At 39.6% G+C, this 14,607-nt stretch overlaps 1 protein-coding gene across 1 annotated transcript in view; it reads right to left on the reverse strand.

Annotated features, from left to right (window-relative positions):
- The window catches only part of ndrg2 (NDRG family member 2), a 34,289-nt gene that overhangs the window by 19,110 nt on the left and 572 nt on the right, over nucleotides 1–14,607 (reverse strand). The gene's annotated exons all lie outside the window — the stretch shown is intronic.

Genomic DNA, 14,607 nt, shown 5'->3' on the forward strand with positions numbered 1-14,607 from the left:
AACATGAAACACAATCTCTTGCAAGCAGTTGGCTGGGCAGAGAAAAGCACGAGACGTGAAAAATGAGCGACAAATGTGTCAAGACATGACAGCAGCCTCCATGGAGACCCAGAGTTGTCCTCCGAGTTTTCTCTCCTAAATATTCTCTGAGATCCATCACTCAGTGGCTCCACACCGCTTCTCTTTTCTTTACCGGGTTGTCTTTCATTCCCTCCGTCATGACCTCACCTCTGAGCAGAATCTCTGTCTGTCTGCCTCTCTCTCTTGTGACAGAGGTCCAAAAGCAGATCATGAGTCACTTGATCTTCAACGGGGTCGATGGGAAGTTGTCGGCGAATCATCGGGTTTCATCACTGGCTCCTCTAGTCGTTTATCAAAATTACCCAAATCTAATCAATTATGGGCGGCCATGGCACAATGCTTAGTTTTCATTCAGTACCCCAAGGGAAGGACACATTTTCTGAGCCATTTTCTCCTCCATCATGAAATTAATATTGGGCATACTAACATTGCGACAACAGTATATTTGTTATGTATTGTGCAGCCCCAATTTATGTGTAGCCCAAAACATTTATCTTGTTTGACCAGAGCACCTTCCTACATGTTTGCTGGGTTCCCTTGATGTCTTTAGGGAAACACATATCAAATATCTTTGATCTGTCCTGCCATTTTTCCATAAATTCAAGATTGTGCAACTAATAGTTGCCAACAGACTCTGCTAACTGAGCTGCAGAGCTCTTCAGATCACCATATTGCTCTTGGTTGATGCTTGACTTGTATGGCAATTGTTTTTTATTTTTTTGCTTTAAGGCCTAACTTTCTCCAAAGCCTTCTCCCTGGCCTGTTTGCTGTCTTCCTTTGTCTTCATGATGCTGTTTGTCCAGTGATACTCTAACAAGCATCTGAGGTAAAATTTGATCAAAATACAAACTGGATCAAAAGCTTGGCTTTTTTAAAGGTAATTCAGGAATACTTTGTTGTCTTGAAGCAGTGCTGTAAACATAAGAACAGCAAATTCGAACAATAACAATATAAACTGTCATAAGATCAAGACTTTTTGCTTGAAGTTGTGAACTGCAGATATTCAGCCTCATTTGCCAGCTTTTCTTTCAGATGACCTACAATCATAACACTGACATACTTTCCAAACACACATTGTACATCCATGTTTAGTTTTAAAGCTTGTGACTGACCCTAATGGGTTTTTTGTCTCTTAAGAATCTAAAGAAACAATCCCACAGGGTGACAAGAACCTGTCAGCGCTTCGGGTTCATTTAACAGCCAGCAGCCACAGTATTAACTTCCGAGAAGTCTCCTCCGCTGAACAGGAGCGCGGATGATGATGAGCATGTGCTCCTTGCTTTAACTCCGTTCATCCATGAAACTCAGAATCTCTCTCGACTGACAGGCTTTTAGTTGTCTCGTTCCGTAATGTCGCCGAGAACATTCATCAAAGCAAAGCATGAACCAAAGCAGTGAATCCCCCCCGAGTAATTCTGCGGTGGTGCAAATGACGAGACGGCTCATCTTGCTCAGACTGGAGTGTGTTTTTTTCCACTGATGCTAAAAAATAAAACAAGAAAAAAAAAAAAAAAAAAAAAAAAACGGGATTTGGACAGCTGAATCGATCTTCTCAATCTGGGTCATGAGCCCAATAGACGAGCACATGATCATGAACACACAGACACAGAGAGACACACTTCCACTAATTGACCTTCCAACCACGGTAAATTAATATTGTGAGGCCATTGGCTGGGAGATGAAAGAGATAAGCAGCCTGGTTCTCTGATTTTCTGCCGCAGTCCAACATACAGCAGCTTCCCTTCAGACACTCATTCTATAAAACTCCTAAATCCTGTAAAGGCAAAACTCAGAGGTAGAATCTTGTTTCTAAAATCTACATTTCATATATTTTACTCCGATGAGGAGCTAAAGAAGATGAAGCTTAAGAAGAGCTGTATTAAAGCAGATTTGTAAAAATCTTCCTTGCTGTAGCTCCGTTCCAAAAAATCATAACACCGACTTTCCGTCCGAGTTCTTGACAGGGTTCCATACTCGTCTTTCCTATTTAGCAACACTTTATTGGTCTGATAGAGGGCAAACTTGCATTATTATGCCATTATCAATACGTTACTTGATAATGGTCCCAAGACAGCGTTATCGTTTATCGCTGTAATTTCTGGGACAATTTATCGCTGGACAAAATGTATTATCGTGACAGGTCTAATACATCTGCTATGGCATTCATTTGCCCTCTGAGGTTTTTTTCTGCCCTTCTGTGGAGCTTTAACAAACTCACTGCTGCTCTTCTGAGTAAACAACCTTGTCTATATTGCAGGGCTACATCATTATATAAAATGTTGCAAAGCACTACAAGTGCCAACAAAAGTCATTGCAATTATTTTAATTCAAAGAAACATTAAAGCCCTACAGAATTATTTTATACTCAGTAAATCTCAAGAAGACACGAAGAGAAAAACATCATGAAATCTGACATCAGGCTACCCACAAGGACTGAATGTTTTACACATTTAAAGTATAACAAAGCCAAATGCGTGTCCAGAAACATTCAATTACAATGATGGGCCAGATGAATGTAGAGATCAAAACATTCTATTCTGCTTTTTCTCCCGACTTCATTCATCTGCGTCCAAAACCATAACTTCTGATTTGGGGGGGGGGGGGTTTTCGCTTGGAAGCAAACTGCAAACATCTGCTTCCCTGCACCACAGCACCAGCGCAGGTCAATGTTGTTCCAGTCGGTACAGTTTCATTTAGGTTTAAAAAAAGAAATCAAGGAGCAACATTATCATGTGGCATCCCGGTATTTTTGACAAACGTAGTGTCGCCGAAAAAAAGGATGAAATCTGACAACACGACGAGGAATCTCCACCTACTTTTGTCCCTTTTTACGCCAAAACCTCTCCTCTCAAGTTCTCTTCTTCTATGATATTTAGTGAATCTGACAGCACGCCCAAAATTCCTGAAGGCATCTGTGGATCATCCACCACACGAGTCACGTGATGAGCGTTACATGAGTCACCCCAAAGATGGGCGCTTGCGACTGCGTCACGCGCCATCACAAGTCGGTTCCAATATCCGTCGTTGACAGATCCTCGGTCTGCGTGGTGGCTGATGTTGGCGTGAGAGGAAAACGGGGTCCCGCTTCATGAAAACATAATTAGGACGGTTACTTCATTACTGCAAATCCGGTGTCCATCAATGAACAGAGCTGGAAATCAAATGATGCCGGATATGAAAGCGAAACCAGTGGATGAAATCTTTTAGTGGGAAAATTAAATACAGTGGATTTCAAAAGTGTACACAGTCCTTTTGGAATAGCAAGTTTTTTAATGTTGAATAATAATTTATAATCTTTCTGTTGAATATCATAGCATAAATAGCACAACTATGTGAGAAATGGTGTTTCATTTCTTTACATAAAAATATGTGTCATTCCCTCTATCAGTGAGTGATTTACATAACTCCTCTTCTGGTGTAATGAGAAGTAATGAGGAGCAGGAGCCAACCTGCTCTGATTAAAGTTATCTATAAAAGAAACGAGAATGTTATTCAAGCTATTCTAGTCTATATTATTTCTTTTTTTTTCCATAGTTATGGTGACAGCTGGATGGCAGTGATCTAACACAGGAAGCACCAAATGACATTAATGTACTCTAGATATTGTTCTGAGCTACACTCATCCTGATTAGAGCTGAAACATTCAGTTATGATTTATCCAGTTTTTCTGCTTCCCACTGCAATACAACTGGACACAGAGCAGAGTGCATCCTAACCTAACCCGGCTCTCTCCCATCAACCTGAAGATTTATTAAGAAACACTCCTAGTTGTGTAACACGCACATGCCGTACCGTCAGCTCTGACAGTCTGGACGCGCACTTGGGCACACAACGTAAAAAAATCTCCCGGTTAGAGAGAGAGGAGCGCCAGAAGACACTCGGATCCAACCTGAGAAATATGAATGGAGTTGGATCTGAATGTTTGCCTATAAATAGGATGTTGTGAAGGGCCGTTTGGACTAGTAGGAACAGACGGAGCTTTGTGCTGCCCGGCCTATCTGTATCTAGCCTTAGGCCATCAGCCAGTGGACTGATGTGTCCCCCAACAAACCCACACACACAAACACACACTCACATATAAAGACCTCTGCAGTCTTATACACCTACACCCAGCTTTAAATCCATACGCACTGACCCAGTTGCTGAGCCTCTTACTCACACTTACTCCTACACTGGATATAAATAACAAAAATCCATATTCTTACTCAAGCTGGTACGTCCTAGACACAACCATTGGCTGGGGCCGAGAAAGAAAACCTGAGGAGAATATTGTGTGCTAGTCACATGGCCAGAATTTATTCAGACTAGACTGATCTGGAACTCCCACGCAGCGAGTGTTCTTCCAAACCATTTCAGTCATCAGCTAATGTGCTCCTCTTCGCCGCACGGACTGTAAAAATACAACCGGGCTCATATTCCAGAAGCCCCACGTACAAGTGAAATATGAGGAGCCTTATCGAGGTAACTGGCTGTAAGGATGTTTGGTAGCACAGGCGGAGTGTTGAAGCACTTTTAGGTCCCCCGGTGTATTTAATTTTTCACCAGAGGATGAATTCATGTGGTTCCACAAAGTATTTTAGGTTAAAGGTATATTAAATTACATCCTTTTCAGTGCTGTGAGACTAGAATCACTGCAAAAACTTTTTAAGTTCAACTTTCTTTTAGGGCTGCAACTAATGACTATTTGAGTAATCAATTCTTTGGATGATTTATCGATGAGAAGAAATTCCCACATTCAGCAGATTTTTTTATTTCAGTCATTTTTGTAAATTATTAAGAAATGCATTAAAGGATGTAAGTAATTCAATTCATTTTATACATGAGAACGTTCCATTGCGCAAAATCCAATAACATAGCATTCCTTCAGTGTACGCTTGATCATTTGTAGATTAATTGCTTAACTTTAGCCTTAGCCAATGAATAATTGTATATCAAAAGGTATAAATATTTTGTACAGTTTTGTCTTAATTACTACTCTGAGTGTGTTGTTCTTTCAGTAAATTATCTTTCTTTGGAATCTCCAGTTAATGATTAATCAATACTACATTAGCTGATGATTATTTCAATTAATCACGATTAATTGTTTCAGCCCTACTTTCTTTAATTCCTTTTGTTTGTTAATTGTGCTACTTGAAATCAAAGTGTGTGAGCACGACTGGAAATGTTTTTTCATTTTTGACGCTTCCTCGTGTGGCACTGGCCAGGTTTCACCAACATGTACTGAGTGCTTGTATCAACAGAGCAAAGTCTGTGTTCAACTCTGAGCCAAGAGCCAGAAGTGTAAAACTAAACAGTCTTAATTCATAGGAGCTGCAATCTCACAGGCTGTACAGGATATAACTGGGACAAGTAAATAAGAGACAGGAACAGTTTGGCTTCATGTTTACAACACATCCACAAATGTTGGTATCATTAAATCCAATCTGAAAAACAGTAATAATTTATTCGGATAGATCTAAGGATGATCACATTTTTTTAGCACTTGACTCCAACTCTGGTCACACAAAGTTGAGCATTTTTAAGACAGCTTTTCATTTTCAGATGAAATTACCTTTCCCCCCCAACCTGTTTCAGCTGAAACACAAGTTGAAGTCGATTGGGAATCACGTCAAAGAAAGTATGTGGATATATTACTGCATTACACTCAAACGTAGATACAGAGTTTGGTCAAATGTCCACATTGGTCAAAGTTTTCATAAATGATCGTTTTTAGTCATATTAAATGGAATTTTCATAATTACTATATTGCGTACAGTGTGGCACTGTGAGAATGACAACATTGCAGTTTCCTGTACAGCTCTCATTTGGAAAACAAAGGTGTTGACTTGCTTACATGTATAAAACTAATTTAACATCAGAAAATGCAGACAGCATAGATCCATCTCTTGCAGATTATAACTCTGCTGCATTGAAAACGCTATTAGACCATGCTATAACAGTTCAGCTACACGAACTTTAATCTTTATATTGTCTGAAAATGTTTTTGTCTCAATAAAGGTTATTTGCTATTGTTGACAATGAACATGAATTAAATGCCCCAGTTCATTTTGCTAGCAATATATAACCCTGATGGAGGTATAGAGCTTAACAACAGCTTGCATTACTCTTAGACAGGATTCCAGCTTTTAGCTGGAAATCAATACAGGAACAGAAGAAAAAATACATGTCATGTCCGCCTTTTAAACTGACAAGGCATTTCCGTTACTGAAAACAAGGTCAGAGACAAAGTGCTGACCGACAAGACAAACAGTGGAAAACAATGCATAAACGATGGTTCAGATATGATCAGAATCATTAAAGATACCTGTGACAATTTTATTATTGTTGATTGAAACAATTTATCCTCACTTTGTTCAGATTTCCAGCAAAAAGGGAAGAAAACTTTTGAATCTTCAGCGGTATTGTAGAAAATGAAAGCAAAATTCAAGAGTCTATCAAGGAAATTTGCTCTTAAGCTCCAAGGCAGCGTCACCACTGGAACACCATCATGCACTACACCACAGACCACTTGGCTTCCCACTTTCAGTCAGAGTCCGGCATCCCAACAACACGGAACGTTATCACAGCAGCAACAGCTGGCATTCCACACAGTCCAGCGGAAATGGAACTGGTGTCGTCACCGCCTCCACAGAAAGGCCAGTACTATTTCAAGGCGGACAAGACGACAGCAACATCTACTTTGCTCTTATTCTGGGAACTTAGTCCATCTCTGAAGCAACACGGATCCAATTAAAGCTGTTTACTGGACCGCCTCAATGTAGCGCCACACATTTATTTACCCTTTAACAGAGCTCACAGTGTCTGAAGTTTCATAAACAGAATCTCAGCTGACTGACCAAAATGTTTGGTCAGTTTTTCAGTGACACTCAGTTTAACACTTGTGGTTAGCTAAACACATTGTTGCTAACAGTTTAAATTTAGAGTTGCACTATTAAGTCGCCTGGGGATTGACTTAATGAGGTGTACCTTACTTAAGTGTTGCCAAGTTGCTCTAACAACAACTATTTTCAAAGTGGAAGCTGTTACTTAAGGAAGAAGACTCAAAAGTTCATGATTTTCAGTACACCACATCGGTTATCCAGTCAGGTTCCAGTGTAAGCAGAGGGTAAGACCTCAGCTGATCACAGGAAGGGTGGATGCAGAAATGTTAGCTGCGGGTTTCCCAGCCAGTACACAGATGTTTACAGCTGAAAATGCTAACTCTGCCAACCCTGCTAATCCCTGAATCTCCTAAAAGTGTACACCCCTGTTAAAAGTCCAGGTTTATGAGACGTGGTAGTTTATTGCCTGCCATGGTTTGGTTTGTAGTTGGACCAAAATGCAGGCAGGGCCAGAGGCAAAAAGGCTCCAAAGGGAATAAGGCATGGAACCAATAGAACTGAAAGAGAGAAAGTAACAGAAGAATCCAACAACAAAGCAAACCAGTGAGCTTATATACTGAGGCAGGGGTGGGAAATGACAAAGAACCAGATGGGCTAATCAGACGTAATCAGTTGCAGCTGTGGCTGGGAGAAAGTGAGGGAGGGAGACTAATTAACCCAAAGGTGTGAATGCACATGTTCAATGCAAGCAAACTGGAGACCGCTTCAAAACAGGGAGCAGACTATAGCGCAGGGCATTGTGGGCAAATACAACCAAAACAAACGCTTGCTTCTAGAACTAGCGGGAAGAATGGTTTGTTTTCTTTTACCAAAGACAAACTAGAAATTATACAACTGCTAAAATCCAACGCCACTCCATTTTTGTTTACATGTTGTGAGGAAGGAAGTTGCAGTGAGTGTTTTCTGAGGTTTTCATGTCATTTCCTTCTTAAATACACAAAGGACAGACCACAAAAATAAATAAGCACCTAAACACAAAGGACTGAACTGGTGCTGCAGAATCCTAATGTCAAAAGGACAACTGAATATGTTAAAAACTAACAATAATACACCAAGAAATGATCAAAAGACAAATGAAAACACAAACTGCCCAGGATTGTGACATTTCCAGACTTTTCTCACCTGTACAGTTCAACTGGAAACTCAACACAAAATCTCTGAATCAGTAACTCTGAATTAAAATGAAACTGTGAAGGCTTTTTTTTTTTTACATATAAATTTCCCAGTATAACTCACTTTAGTATTCAGTGTCAGAACTGTCAGCCTTATGCTTCTGTAGAGCCATTACTCATCTAACAGATCGAGCTTCCCTGGAGACAACACTGATGGATCAGCAAACACTGTGTGAGTAAATGTTAATATTGGTCGAGTCAACAGACAAGGTGTCAGTCTGTATTTGCCCTGGTTTACAGCACTACCTGAGGAAGTACATTTGTTCTTTGCCAAACAAAACAAATATTAATTTGGAATATTTGCCGACTGCTCTGAGTGGAACAGTTTCCATCTGAGTGTAAAATGGACATTGGGAAAGTCCAATGATGTCACAACAATCAATAATGAGGTCAGGTTTGTTCAATAGCCGCCACTGAGTTCAATAGTGTGGCGGCGATAGAACATGTCTGATTGGGGTTAACAAATACAGTCACCGTCTTTTAATGTTTCCGCTTTTGTCTGATTGTCTGATTACTTAACTGCCTTCTCAGTGGGTTCATAAATGCATGCACCCGGCAGTGATGTCAGCAAGTTTTATCTCCTTGGATGACTGATGGGATTGGACCGCACACACTCAGAGACGCTGCATCAGAGCAAAGGGCAAGTGTTTCAGCTCAGGAGTTTATTTTTGGCTCCGACAGATGTGTATGACTCGGCTCAAGAAGAAAAGTAGGAAATCAACAGCGAAATAGGGTTACGGTCCAGCTCACTGAAAGTGAAACACTGGTCACAAACATCCTTGATCTGGTGGCGGGTGATTGGTCAGCGTTTCACTTCACAGGATCGTCCTGTATTTTATTTAAACATATGGAGAATTGGTACTGTTTTTGAAAGCGCACGTTTTGTCATTGTAACTGAAATAGCCACCTTATCATTCATGTACTCAACTAGAAATGTCAAAACATTTTTTGAATAAGATTGCCTTTATAGTTCTTCAGACTGCTTTTCTCAGAAACCATCAGAGCTGAAAAGCCAAAGTCAAATCAAGTTTGTCAGATTCCATTCCTGCCCACAGCATCACCATTCATAACGACTCTTTGATAATATGGGATGACACGAGATACAACAAGGATTATTACTTTATTTGGAATAAAGTATTTTTGAATCAAGTTATTTGAAATGATACAAAGAATAATCACATATAAGCCAGTTTTAGTTGGGAGTGTTTTGGCATCAGGGAAATTTTAGTTGATTTGGGACCATTTGTGATGAAAAACTGCTTTGAAATAACGTTTGTTGTAAATTTATGTCAAAAGAGTTAAACTAAACTTGGTTTGTGTATTAAAAAAAAACCATTAAAATACATGAACTATTAAATCATGAGATTGAGTTTTTTTATATTGATATCAGATTATTAAAATGCTATTTTTGAAAACAAAAAAGAAGAATTATTTATTTTTTCCCTAAAAAAATAAAGAGCTTGATTTGTTTTCAAGAGGAAAATAGGTTTTTCTCCTCTTCTGAACTGAACATACCATTACATCTCTGACCTTTATAGATGTAATTCACATATTTTAATCAGCGTTAAACATGGTTTCAGACTGAGATAGCTTTCACTTATATATTTATGTATGTCTATAGTAGAGCAGCAGAACGTAAATGGAACTTGTCTCACCTGACTAGCTTCAGAAATATGATCAATTTATATGTTGAAAGCCTGGATTAAATCTTGCAACTACTAATTATTAATGACATGAGTGATTCTTACGGTACGTGTTTCTCTAAGACGTTTATCAAAAGCCATTCATTGTTCATATTTTATGTATTTGTTTGAATACATATTTTGAAAGCCTTGGTGAATTTTAAGAGTTGATAACCAGCATCATGGTACCACCAAGGTTGATTGTTACTGTTGGGTCTATCGATGAAACGCTGCATGTTGAAACTAATTAGCAGTCCTCCAGTCTGGAGAGTCATTGTGACATCTATCAATGTCATCATTTTTCAAAATGAAATACCCCTTAATGGAGAGGAAGTACCTCTTCTACAACCCAGCATCTGTTCAATAATCATATGAACACAAAGGATGCATTGCAGAACCATTTGTTACCGTGACCTAAATAAATAAACCATGCTTTGTAGCAGATTAGAAGAGCAGAAATCCTTTGAAGTGTACAGTCATGTCTTCCCACTAATGCAATCAGCTCACAAGCACAAGAGAAGTTGAATCACAATATGATGTTAACTGAAGCACATAGAGATAAGGAACATGATAGGATAGCTTGTAGGGTTAAAAATGAAAAACATAAAAAAAAAAAAGAATTGCCACTTATTAAGAATTCAAGTCATGTTGAAAATGTTGCAGTGATGACTTGGATAGGAGCCAAACCCACGAATCAAAGTCCCAGTAAATCACTATGACATACTGATTAAAACTGGGCTATGCATCAAAAGTTAGAGCTAGCAAACCTGCTTGTGATCCCATCACTTTGTTTTGGTGGTGTTGTAGCCGATTTGGTGAGATACCTTTGAGGTGGTATGATACGTCCAAAGAACTCTCCATAGAGCAAAAACAAACAACTTCCCATTGATTTCCAATGCTTGCAAATCCTTTGTGCCAACAGTTGCAATAAACTCTGTAATTAGCTTTGAATTGTCTGAGTTAGGTGGCGCTTCATCATCACCAGCCCAATGTTCTTCTGGTTTACTGTGGCAATGGAGATCAACTGTTTTACTTCTGCCTCTGGGTGGGAACCATGTAACAGTTTCTCAAATATTTTCATAGCATCGCACTTGTCCATGTGGTTTTTAATTTGATGCAAATGTGGATGAATGATGTGTATGTAATGTATGCGTTAACCATAATTTAAATATAATCCAGTGCATATGTTTGTGATCATCCATGTCAATGAATCGAAAATCGGTTTTATCTTCCATCCCTAAATACAACTGCTTGCGTTTTTATGCACATTTGTAATTGAGTGGAGTTTACTTGGGTTCTGTAAGATGACAGCAAGGAATCTGAGTTATATAGGAGGGTACTGGACAAATTACTGGATAATTTGGCAACAAAAACTTGTGGTAGTGGTTTGTGATGAGTTTATTTTCAAGGGACTTGCAAAACCACTGCACCATTCACCACAGCTGCCAAGAATGAACCACAAACATTGGCAGTAGGTCTAATTGAACCAGTTAGTCTCCAACATGAAGCGTGATCCAAGGGGAGGTACTGATACAAAAAAAATGGTAAAACTGAAAAAAGTTACAGCAAGTAAACAAGAAAAACATTTCTAATTATTAATTATTCCGTCTGGTCACAAAATAAAGCTTTCCACTTGGCTTAGGCACTAATGCTAACTGTAAATACATTGGATTTGTGTATTATTTTGTGTTACAGCATGACTACACTCGCATGTCATTTATCCAGTTCAGGCTGTATAAGTAGAATATGGTATTTACAAATGGTGAACATGTACATGAAGTAATTAAATACAAATCTACAACCAGGAGTACAACTTCAGCCTCAGCATCCACCATGGCTCGTCTCCCCAGTCATATTCTGGCTCATATATTTAATTTTAAACCCCTGGTATCTTTAACAGTCCCTCTGTCTGATTTTGCAATGCTAATCTCAGTTGAAGTTTTAGTCCTTACGGCAAGGGTCCCCAAACTACGGCCCGCGGGCCGGATCTGGCCTGCCTCCTCATTTGGTCCGGCCCCCTGAACAATACCAGAGAGCATTCAGTGTTTTTTTTTCATATATATGTGGATTTTTCTTCAACCACCAGGGGGGCTCTTGAGCAGATATCAAACTTAGTTTCCCTCAATGGAATATATACTAGTCAGTACCAGTCACCGTTTCGCTCACGGTTTTTTTCCATTTGCATTCTGGGTAAAAATCTATCTACAAACGCGAATATGTTGTCGGCAGTAATCCAGCCCCCGCCCCGTCAACAAAAGTTTTCTAAGGTTTCTTTCTCGAAAAACTAAGACCGGCCCCCGACCAGAAAAGGGAACAGTTATGTGGCCCTCGCAGGAAAAAGTTTGGGGACCCCTGGCTTACGGAAACAGTGTCAGACTTAATAAAAGTGCATCAGTATCCACGTAAGAGACTGTTGAACGTTGCTGAACCTGCAAAATCATTGTTAGCTAACAAAAATCTTCTTTGCGTGACCGACATTGATTACAACTACTTTCCCCCATCTCATTTAAATCTTTATGGCCTCTCTTACATCAAGTGACCCAAATGATCAATATATGGAGGCAATGAAGTTCGAGTGATTTGCAAGAATTTTAAAGAGGTTGTATATTTGTGAAATCCTGTATTGGAAATTTACTTTTTTCATCTTTGTGTGTTTATTATGTAACTGTACAGTTTTTGAAATGCACACCTCTGACCAACTAAAGACATATGAATCCAGTGGCTCCTGTTGAGAAATGTTGGAATGCAGTAGAGTCTACTGAGGCGCATTGGTGCCAAATATGGTAAATGAACTGAAAGTATATGATGCTGTTCTCGTCATATAAACACGAGCATTTTATATAAAAGCATTTTATACCATGTATCTCCTTTATTCATTTAGCCACACTCACAAACATCCACACATTCAAACACCAACCAGTAGGAAACTTGGTACGAAGTGCCTTGCCTAGGGGCACATCAGCATAAGGAGGGAGCTCGAGTCAAACTTACAACTATTTGCTTGCTTCTAGTTCCAAGCAAATAGTTGTAATTTTACCACAAATTAGTGTGAATTTTGCTTGATTCCTATATTGTCTTTAGAGTTTTTAGAAAAGCACTACAAAAATAAAATGTATTATTATTCTTAAGCCACAATCGTCCATCAGTTATAGTTATTGTTACATACTCTCTATATATTCAAATTGCACACCCACCACCTCAGCTTGTGGGTTGATCAAATTTACTAGCCACTTTGTAAATTCAGCTGCATCTGGCCAGAGCAGGTGCTAGTTTTCATGCCTGATTGAAACACATCAAACTAAAAGCCTTTTGAAAATGACATTTGTGAGTGCATTTGCAGGCATAGGTCAGACCTTATCAAAAGCAATGCTGATTTCAATTGGGATTCTCTAACTTCCCAGTCTGAATGGCAAAATGTAGAGATGAGGCTACAGCTCAAGAGGTGTAAAATGAGATTTGTAGAAAGTAGTATGAGACAAGAAGTGAAACAGGATTCACCTATTTGAAAATTTGCTAACTAACCCTTTAAATCGTCTCAATTTTATTTGATTTTAGAAAGTAACTTCCTGCTGTAGTCATTCATTCCGATGTTTGTTATAGTCATGGAGATTTAAATGCTGAATATACACCACGCCCCAGCAAGAAAAAAAATAAAAAATCCGGGGCATTTTCTCCTGAACGTGGCTGTGTTTGCGTCGCCGCCCATCCATCAGTTTTGTCATAGCGCGTGCAGGTACAGGTGCGTTTCCTGTGTCCGCGTACGCCCGCATTTTTTTTTTGTTTTAATCTGAGATCATTTTAATTAAAAACAAATAAGAAAAACAATTTCTACTTTCGAAGAGGCTATATGAGTGTGCGCGTGCACGCTACCAGCAGGGGCTCTCCACTTTGCTGAAGCAGCGCGAGCGTCCAAATGCGGTATGACTCACAGGAGCTGCGCGCGAGCTTCTGTGTAAGTGAATGTGTGCGCCTCTAGATAGCACGACAAACCGAATCAAAACAGCCCCCCTCCTCCTTCACGCGCCCCAGAATAGGCTACATCTAAAAGATATCCGCAGGTTTCCTCGTGAAACGCACCTTTATTGTGACATTTTATGTCAGCCTTCTCGTGCTTATATCCGAGCCAACACGGGGGCCACTAAAGCCACACTCAGGGGACACACCTCCATTTGACATTGACACATATTTGGCAATGTGGCAGCTCCCTCCCAGCACTTCGCATTGGGAGGAAAAAAAGAAGAGAAAAAAAAAATACAACCTCGCTGTCGCGTAAATAAAAAGCACTGAACCATAAAACAGCCTCGAGCTGCAGCCCTGTGGAGTGGACTGTTTAACTGCACAAAGACAAGCAGGGATGCGGCTGAAAGGCAGCAAAGAAATGGAGGAAGGAGAGCAGAGGAGGAGGTGAGGGGGGCGCTCCATATATCACATAAATTCATGCGGTATGAAAATGTCAATACCGGCCTATATCCTGCCATGCCGCGGTAATTTACTGTAGCAAGAGGCTGGAGGAGAGAGAGCAACAAAGAGCCCACTGGCTGTGCCACATGTGCGCATCAATAACACACTCTGCCACAAGCTCTCGCGTTAATTAAAAACAATTTCTTGTGCAAGCAGATATTAGTTTTCTTTTACAACGGTATGAGTTGAATACATTCTAGCTAAGCATTCAACGTTTAAATTATTTATTAAAGCAGAATTTAATATTAGAGCAACAACAAAACAAAGACTTTCTGAATAATTTCTCAACAATTTAGTGCACGCGGAACAGAAAAATAAGCAGAGACGTAC

This window comes from Poecilia mexicana, unplaced genomic scaffold (genome assembly GCF_051168715.1).
Source record: "Poecilia mexicana isolate PSO_F unplaced genomic scaffold, ASM5116871v1 scaffold_18, whole genome shotgun sequence".
Classification (NCBI taxonomy): Eukaryota; Metazoa; Chordata; class Actinopteri; order Cyprinodontiformes; family Poeciliidae; genus Poecilia; species Poecilia mexicana.